Here is a 7,331-nt window from a genome sequence, read left to right as displayed (position 1 = left end):
AGAGGTTTATCCATGCAAAGTCCTCGACGCTAGACACAAATATATTAATCATGTGGTGAGATCACCACCGGAAGGAACAAAATCTCCTTATGTTATGTTCTCGTTGTTCTATGTAATATCTCCAGCAGAGGTCGGACGAGAGTGTATGGAACATCCTCAACCCGATCTATATGGAAATAAATCTCCATATGTTAATATGTCTCATTGTTCGAGGATGTTAACTGAGTTTAAACCAAAATAATAATCATCGAGCAAACATAATATCAACTTACAATAATCAAAATATAATCAAATAATCACAATTCAAATCACATCATCGGTTTTATCATTCCAATCATTAACACATTGTAACTTGAATTCATTCGGGACTATTTTCAAACTCATGAAAATACAAGGACATATATATAAATATTGGAATTATGAGAATCGTTTACTTAAACAAACATTGTCTCACAATCAATACATAACCATATTGTTAGGTATGGCTCATAAATATACCAGTAAAGAGGACAGGAGATGGAGCGGAGTGAGCGAAGCGAACATCAACTGTCCTTACAAAGAAAGTCTCGTTGTGGGGTTACGAATTATGTGGGTTGGGGGTGCGGGTACGGTACAGGGTTAATTTTGTAATTATGTACCAGGGTTTTCTATTATAAATAGAGATGTAACCTAGACCTAAAATATCATTGAATAAAAACTTCTAGCGCCGCCTAGGCACCGAGGACGTAAGCACATTGCCGAACCTCGTAAAATTCTCGTGTTCTTTTGTTTTCTTTACCCGTTTTCGTCAACACATATTATGATCATTACTATCAGATTTATTCATTTCATAGAACTATCTTGTTTAAGGGTGAAATTGAAACTTCATAAACTTAGAGGCTTAATCTAAACTAACCAAAAATGTGAACTTACACTAACAAGACATACATTGGACTCATATAAAAGCTAATATTCTTACATAAAAATTATTTGTAATCCATTATTAACCCTAAACAATGATTAGACTAATTATTAATCTTTCAAAAGTTTAATGATTAAAATGTAAATACTAAAAGTTATGAGGATCATTAAAAACATTAATTTTTAATATCTATTTATCTATTAATAAATTTTCCTTCCAAAAATATGAATTAAAGATTAAATATGTACAATATCAGGGGTTCGATTTCGATATCGAGCACCAAACTTGGATACCAAGTATTGGTTTCAATACTGATTATTCTGGAATCACCATTATTGATATTAATGATTGGGTTTCGATACTGAACTCCATAAAGCCTTAAAAAAATCACTTTCTTAAGTTTTAAGACACCTGAAGTTTCATATTACTTCACTTAGCAATTCAATTTAATAATAATTAATATAAAATTACACTCAACATGCACTTTTCAACTCAACATACAATTAACAAACATGATTTACATACCAAACCAACGTATTTACAAATTTACATATAATATTTATTTAAGATTTATCATATAAGCATCTCATGCATAATTTACTTAACCCTTATGACCTACACAACCATAACACTCATTGTATTCATATCTCATACTATTATTCTTCCATGCAACTTAACCTACCAAAATGACATAAATCACATTCACAAATCATCTAACATAAAATCAATGCACTTTATCTTTCATGCACCCATCAACAACACATACTTCACAATCAACACAACATATAATATTTTCAAACTTATAACTAAAGAGCATAAAACCTTAACTATAAATTAATTACACACTAAAGACATATTCCATCATCAAGGAGTTTAGACAAAAATGAAATTACATTGATTACTTTGGAAGTAACTTGCAACGTCTTAAATACAATCGAAGAGCTATCGAACTGATTATCCTGAAATGATTAAACAAAGAAAATGTAAGCTTATATAGCTTAGTGAGGTAGTTAACATAATGAAAATCAATTAAATATAACATAACTTATCCTTAACATACTTTAATGACAAATGACATATAAAGAACATATCATAACATGTAACTTTCATGGTAAGAACTTATATTCATAAATTCATTAGTTAAAATAATGAAAATCAATTGAATATAACATAACTTATCCTTAACATGTTTGAATGACAAATGACGTATAAAGAACATATCATAACATGTAACTTTCATGGTAAGAACTTATATCATAAATTCATTATTTCACATATAACTTTCATGACAAGAACTTGTATCATATAGAACCATTATTTATCATATATGTCTATCATGAGAATAACTTATATCCTACACTTAGCTTATATGTAATTTAGAATACTAAATAATAATAATCAAATCATATTTATTCATTAAATTAGTCTTCTAACTTTCATAAAAGGAATTTATATAAAATATAGTCATTATTTGGCCTAATGAATTATATGTAGCTATGAATACATGAATATCCAATCAAATTGTCATCAAATAACAGAGAATGGTTTATCCCTCCAAATTGTCGTCAATGACCAACAACAACATCCCTCCTATTATCACCAAATAAGGATCGTAATCTAACCCTAACATGAGCTCAATTTAACTCTATAACATGCCAATCCTATCCAAACTAACTTAACATATTTTTTTCATATGATTTCTTATCTTTGGTACTGAGTAAGTCGTAGCACTTTATAATTCAACATAATTTCTTATCTTGGCGTATCAAGTGAGTCGTAAATCCTTATCATTCATAACATATTTCATATTCATGCTTTAATACATATTTTGTCTTATTTTTTATTCGTACAGAACACATATCATTAGAGCTTCACTTATCACGTGCTTGCTTAGTACACATATCATGAATACATGTAACTTATCACAACATATCATAATCATATAAATTTAACACAACATGTTATTGAAACGCATCATAAGGTAAATAAGCTTACCAAGCTTATCAAACTTATCTTGGTATTCACTTTATCATCCAATGCTCTATGTGAGCCCAAAATACATCAGTTGTTTTCATCTATAACAATGTTTAAACATCGAATCAAAATGACACAGACTCACTCGAACACACAAACTAAACTCACCGTATACTTCAGTTCATCATATCAATCTTGAAAGTTTGATTATCTCTTCTGATTAAGAGTTTCCTCAATCGATTTCATGTCAAGCACATAATCAAACATAGAATTTATCAATCAAACATTTGAAACATATTATAACAAATTGAATAATTAAAATGGACCCTAATTTTTAGAGGGTAAACTACACATTTAGTACCTAAACTATTAGTTTTTGTTCATTTTAGTACCTAAACTTTCAATTTTTCAAAAGCATATCTAACATTTAGTTTTTATTTCATTTGAGTATCTCATCCTTAAAAACTTAACACATTTAGTACCTAAACTATCAGTTTTGGTCTATTTTAGTACCTAAACTTTTAATCTTTTTTTCAAAAATTAACGTTAAATTTTGAACGATGGTATTAAAATGAAACAAAAACTAAACTTTAGGTATACTTTTGAAAAAAATGAAAGTTTAGGCACTAAAATGGATCAAAATTGTTGGTTTAGATACTAAACACGTAATTTACTCATTTTTAAATGATTAGGCTTTGGTTTTCCAAAGTCTTCAAAATCATAAAAAAAACCTCCATGAAGTTTAAAATCATTTTTATTATAACTTAGGGTCTCTAATTATACAACCCTCAAAGCTAGGGTTTATGGAACAAGAATACTAGTATCAAAAGAAAGCTAGGATCATGGACTTACAAAATATGTACTTGAATTTCAAAATTAATGGCTAGATTATGATGAATTTAACTTTGAATACTATGAATACTTGAGGGGGTTTCAAAAATGGTGGAGAAAACAAAAGTTGAAGATGAAGCATGTAACAACCCAAATTACTAGGTCAAGACTCCTAAATTTTTTAGTCAACATATGAGTATTGACCCAATAATTTATTTAATAGGTTTATTATAGTATTGAGGTCCATTGGTTCAAATTTCAGTTCAATCAAGAGAGAATTTGGTTCAATTTGAGATAAAAAAGAGTGAGAGAAAAAGAATAAGAACAAAATGTGTAATTAGACCATTGGGTAATAAAAAGGTTGAATATTATTCAATTTTGGTGAGGTAATTGGGGGAATAGGTAAAATCTAAAAACCATTTTCTTGTTATTTCTCTTCATTTTATCTTCTACTCAATCTTTTTCTTCCTCTCTCTTTCTCCACAAAAGCAAAACGCTAGAGTAAAGGCTTCATCTTTCTTAACTCTCATTCTTCCGTCTGAAATTCTAAGTTGATATTCATTATCTTATTATCATGAGCTTCAAGTTGAGCTCACCATTTTCTTTAATGGTGTTCTTGAGCTCACTTGACGTTTTAGGGGATTCAACCTATAAGAGCTTCCTACCATGATTTACATGTCATTTCCATATATTTTAGTTGTTTTTAACAATTTGTCATCATCATTTTCATGTTGGAATCAGTTGGTAACTTGGATGGTGGAAGTATGGTGCAAAGACCCCTCAAAGAGCAAGGGCTAGGAATTCTTGGTTTTAGGGTAAGCTTAAGAGTTCTTTCGGTAGATCGGAGGCTGAGATAACACACTTTTACTCTTCCTTACTACTTGTATGTCATTTACATAAGTTTTTCTAGCTTGCATAAGGATGGTGAAGCATGTGAGGTTAGTAGCTTGATTTATTGTTATGGATGTTTTGGACGTTACTTTAGTGTAAAAATGATGTATGATGAACCCTAATGAATTTCATAATCTTCAATAATTAACTTGGATCTTAAAACAAGTGTTTGGGATATGTTTGAGGGTGTTTCCCATGTGAAACAATGTATTTCTAGGTTTTTATATCGATATTATTTATACACTATGGATATTGTTCATATTATGGGTGAAATTAGCTATTTTATAAGAGTAGTATTGATACTACTCCTTTAAAACATATAAAGGGTAATTTTTGGGCTATTTCAAAGTAAATTTGGTATCGATAATCAATATAGTAATGATACTACTTGAAAGAGTATAAGTACTAATATAGTATCAATACTAAGGATATTTTTGGTACCGATACTCAGGGAGAGTACCAATACCATATGGTAAGTATTGATACCCATGTGAATGTAGTGATACCATCAATGATGATTTTTAGTAGCCTTTAAGATATTGAGTTGAATCAAGAGTGAGGAGTTAATGAAGGCTAAGATCGAGCATGTAGCTTAAAATGTGAGAAATTAAAAAAATGCCCTTAAAGAGCTAAAATTACCAAATTTCCCTTAGTTGTGAATAATGTCATATAAGGATCTAAAAATTCCTCTAAAAGCATAAGACTCTAAGAAATTATGTAAGACATTAGTGATTGCTTGTTAATCTTGAAAGGAAACCTAAAATAACCTCAAATGGTTCAATAAACAAATTACTTTGGTCATAAGTGATATAAAAAGCTTGAGAGTGAACGGAAAAAGGTGTTAAAAATCTGATAACTAATTAAGTACTATTTCCATAAGTTCTAAATATCTAGTATACTTTTGAGTGGGGTGAATTACTAGAATTCCTTTAGAGGCTGAAATTATTGAATTGCCTTTGTAGGCCAAAGTGAATGAAATAACCTATGTTAGTAAGAGTTCGGTTATTATGTGATTGAGTAATGAAATAAGACTCGATGGAGGAGTTTAAAAATGTTATAATTGATAATAATAATGAGAAAACAATGTGATAATAATCTTATATATGTGATAATCATAAGAACCTTATAAGGTAAGATTCTAAACTTGTGCCTTTGCTTGATACTCAATAAATAACAAGGAAATTTGAATTACTTGTGTATTGAGATAATGTACAAGTCTTCCTTTCAGTTCAAGTGTAAATTAAGGGAAAGTGTAATTACATCGACTAGAGAGCCGTTATCGATTATTCAACCCCAATTCAAGTGTTTGGCTAGTAATAATATACCAAGTGGGTACTGATGAGTATTAATTGCCTTAAAGGCATAAAACATTAAATGACTAATAAAATTTTTACATAATGTCCTAGATGAGAGATCAAACAAGATAGTGGTGAGTGAGGGAATAATATCACCTAATCGTGATGAATTATAATAGTAAGTGTTTGAGTTACCTTGTGTGGAACTAATTTATATATGTGGCCTATGAGCACTAATTTATATATGTGGCCTATGGGCACTAATTTATATATGTGGCCTGTGGGCACCCTTATAATTTTGTATGTATACGATGATCGTCGTGTTTGTTATAAATATCTAGATATATCCAAGTCAGTTCTAAGACACTTAAAATGTTAGTCGGGCGTAGGCTCTGATGCTAAGTGACCCCAAAGGCATCCCAAGTACTCTGAAGGAGTACACTAGTTAGGCGTTGGCTCCGTTACTAAGTGACCCCATAGGTATCCTAGGTACTAGGCAATGAGAGCCTTTTTAGATGAAGATTTTGATGTAAACTAACCCGGGTCTTATCTAGGGTACCTTGGGTAGTGAGACCCAAATGTTAAGCGACCATGCACTACACCATGAGGTTTATCCCTGTTTGTGTGTTTGATGATTATGTTTTGCATATGATGATGCGTAGTTATATAATATTGTGTTTAAAGAACCAAAATAGTTAAATTCATGGAAAGGCCCTTAGTTATGAACTAAGGGAAACATGAGACTCATATCATACTGTTAGTGGATGTATTTTAGATAGATGGCTTGGTAGCATTGAGAAGATAGTAGTATTTCTTCTCTGATTTTACTTATTAGCATGTTTATGTTATGAAAACATGTAATATAATAGAGGTATTGTGTGGTATGGGGCTAATGAGCTTAGGGTTCAAAAATGTGTTTTTATTCGAAGGTTTTAGGTTTCTTGGAGTGCAATAATGTAACGTCCCAAAATCTGGGTCGGTAGTTAAGTTAGTTTCTAGTTTTTCAGCAAAAGTATTAATTTTTTATTGATCCTAAAATGATTTAAATGGTTTTGAATTATTAAATTATATTTTTGGAATTTATAATTGATTTTACAAATTGACTAAATTAAATGAATTGGAAATTGTGATTTTAGGGACTAATTTGTAAAGAGATCACAAATCAAAACCTATGACGCTAATTTTACCAAGGCTTTTGTTTATTGTTTTCCCTCCAAGTTTTACCTTATCTTAATATCTTTTTTTCTAATTTTTCATATAGATTCATTATCTTAATTTTTGTTCATTTTCATTTCTAAATGTAATTAACCATTCCTTTCATTTTCTCTCGTCCAAATACTATCGTATCATTTTCTCTCAAAAATTCTTTCAAATCTCTCTCTTGAGGAAAACTCTTCCTCTACATTTTCTATTCCTTTGTTATCCTTTCTTTTTCTTTT

This window comes from Hibiscus syriacus, unplaced genomic scaffold (genome assembly GCF_006381635.1).
Source record: "Hibiscus syriacus cultivar Baekdansim isolate YM2019G1 unplaced genomic scaffold, ASM638163v2 tig00113725_pilon, whole genome shotgun sequence".
Taxonomy (NCBI): domain Eukaryota; kingdom Viridiplantae; phylum Streptophyta; class Magnoliopsida; order Malvales; family Malvaceae; genus Hibiscus; species Hibiscus syriacus.
Note: the sequence above shows the minus strand (reverse complement) of the source record.